The sequence below is a fragment of the Jaculus jaculus genome, chromosome 18, assembly GCF_020740685.1.
Source record: "Jaculus jaculus isolate mJacJac1 chromosome 18, mJacJac1.mat.Y.cur, whole genome shotgun sequence".
Classification (NCBI taxonomy): domain Eukaryota; kingdom Metazoa; phylum Chordata; class Mammalia; order Rodentia; family Dipodidae; genus Jaculus; species Jaculus jaculus.
Genome location: NC_059119.1, coordinates 57,062,524 through 57,064,881, shown reverse-complemented (window position 1 = coordinate 57,064,881; position 2,358 = coordinate 57,062,524). Strand labels below are relative to the sequence as shown.

Below are 2,358 nucleotides of genomic sequence, written 5' to 3'. Positions count from 1 at the left end.
GAAGAGGTCTTTCTCATTGGGGATGCAGGTCAACCCCATGGGGATTGTGGGTCATGAATTATGAGAGCAGCAGTCAATTATGGGGGAGAGGCAATGTCTATGCAGAATGTCCCAACTTGTGGCTCTAAGAATCTTTCCTCCCCCTCTTCCGCAAAATTCCCTGAACCATGTTGGGTGCATTTTAAATCTACTTCAGTGATGGACTCTTTAGGAGCCTCTGAATCTCTGCTTTGGCAAGTGTTTGAGTGTCCTCAGTGTCTGTCTCCTTCACTCTTGTGCTGATATCAGGTTCACCAAGAAGCGGCATATTTGCTCATTTCCCCAATTCCTTTGTGGTTTCAGCTGGGGCAGGGGTGATGTGCACTGGGCCATTTATCTCTTCAGATCCCACTCCCATCTGAAAAAGAGAAGCAGAATCTCCAAAGGAGAGTGAAGTCAGCACCGGTTAAATGGGATAACCATTATCTATTTAGAGAGAATTTAAAGTGTGTAGACCCTCTAATATGCTAAGGTTAGTTGGGGCTTGGCATTGGAAAGCAAAATCATCATCAGGCTATGATTCTGACTTATTTCCCAGTTCCAGATATGGTTTCCTTTCCACTGAGTAGATCTGTTAGCCAATCCACGAGGAGTTGGTTAACCTCCATGGCTGTGTGACACTATTGCACTTGTGTGAGCATCACATCAGGTTGTTTGCTTCTGAGTCGCTTAGACTTTGAGTTGCTAGGGCAGATGTTGGCCACTTTCCCCCAGTAGCTCACGTAGCACCTTCCAGCACTAGATGGGTTAATTTTCTGGGGACTGGCGCTCTTCTGGATTCCAACCAGGTCTCGTCATGTTCTGGGTTGACAGCGTATGGTGTCTTCAGCAGTAGGATCTTACCATTAACCTCTGGTGGGTAATCAAGTGGTCTAACAGAAGTGTGCCTTGTTATAAATATGAAACACTTCACGAATTTTCAATCATCCTTGCGCGGTGTCCATGCTAATCTCTGTATGGTTCCAATTTTTAGTGTATGTGCTGCCGAAGCAAGCACAGCAGTGAACTCTTACAGCAGCTCAGCGAATCAGTTCAACTTTCTGCTTCTTTTCTACCACAGAGTCATCTGCCTTTAGTGCCCTCCTGAGCAACCAAGCACATTCTCCTTGCAGGCAATGTGGCTGAGAGACTAGATTTGAAAAAGAAACAAACAACCTTTTAGCAGAAAGTATAGGTTACCATGGGATTCCTAACTATTAATGTTTCTAGGTATATAAGTAAGAGGATGTGAGTCTGAGTATGGGCTATGGTTGTAGATAGGAGATCTCGAGAGAGGAAGAAGAGGTGATGAGAAGGGGAAAAGGACAAAAGGAAACATAGTATGAAAGCAAAACAGAGGTCACTTTGGGGGACCCCAAGAGAGGAGGAGGAAGGGGAAAGAAGGAGGGAGAGAAACAAAAATGTGTATGGAAATGCCATCATGAAATCCAAGTTCTGGTAAGATGATAAAAATTTATTTTTAAAAGAGAAGTGTGAGGCATAGTTTTCCCATATCTGCTCCCTGGACTATAAACACGGTGTGAAGACATTATGAACCTTGAGATGAGAGTGACATCCCAGGAAAGACAAAATAAAGAGTGCTTAAATAATCTTCAGCAGGTCTTCTAAAAAAAGGATTAGTTGAGAGTATTTAATAGCTCTAGCTTAAACTGGTGGTGTTTTGTGTCTATGTTGCATGCCATTCAAGTAATATCCTACTACATCACAAAGTTTGTTTGATATATTATCTACTCTTTCCTATATTTGTATATTTTTGGTGATAATTATTTCTCCCTGTTTGTAAAAGTGAAAATAAAATACAGTTCACTGTAAAAATGTGAATTAAAAATGCCAAAGTGTATAATAAAAAGTAAAATCTCTTTTATATAAAAGATGTTTCTGTAGAATACCTGAAAGAGAAATATAATTATAAATTACTAACTAAGGTTCTTGCTGAGATGATAAAGTTGGCAATAATAAAGATAATTGAACTGTGGAAATGAACCATGACTTCTTTGGATCTTAATATTATCCATGATATTACAGTTTGAGTTATGAAAGGTACAGAAAAATGGCATTATGTGCTATTATTATGTTGATTCACATTAAGCTGATCCCAGGTGGATTAACTTGCATAGAATAGCTGAAGAACTACATTAATTTTGGCCTTTTGGGAGTATCTGTTCAGGACATATATGAACAAAATGGATAAAAAATAATAATTGTCTGTTTTTTTGGTGTTGCTCAGTTGAAGTCATATGGCTTTTGTATACTTGCTAGTATATGAGAAAGTCTACTTTTCATGATGTTCAGCTCTCAGTATCATATAATTCTGAAAGT

At 39.5% G+C, this 2,358-nt stretch overlaps 1 non-coding gene across 1 annotated transcript; it reads right to left on the bottom strand.

Moving 5' to 3' along the window:
- Positions 1-932: 932 nt before the first annotated feature.
- On the bottom strand, positions 933-1,036 carry LOC123455865. The gene has a single exon (XR_006634180.1). It is a non-coding gene; the product is annotated as a U6 spliceosomal RNA (small nuclear RNA).
- Positions 1,037-2,358: the final 1,322 nt, after the last annotated feature.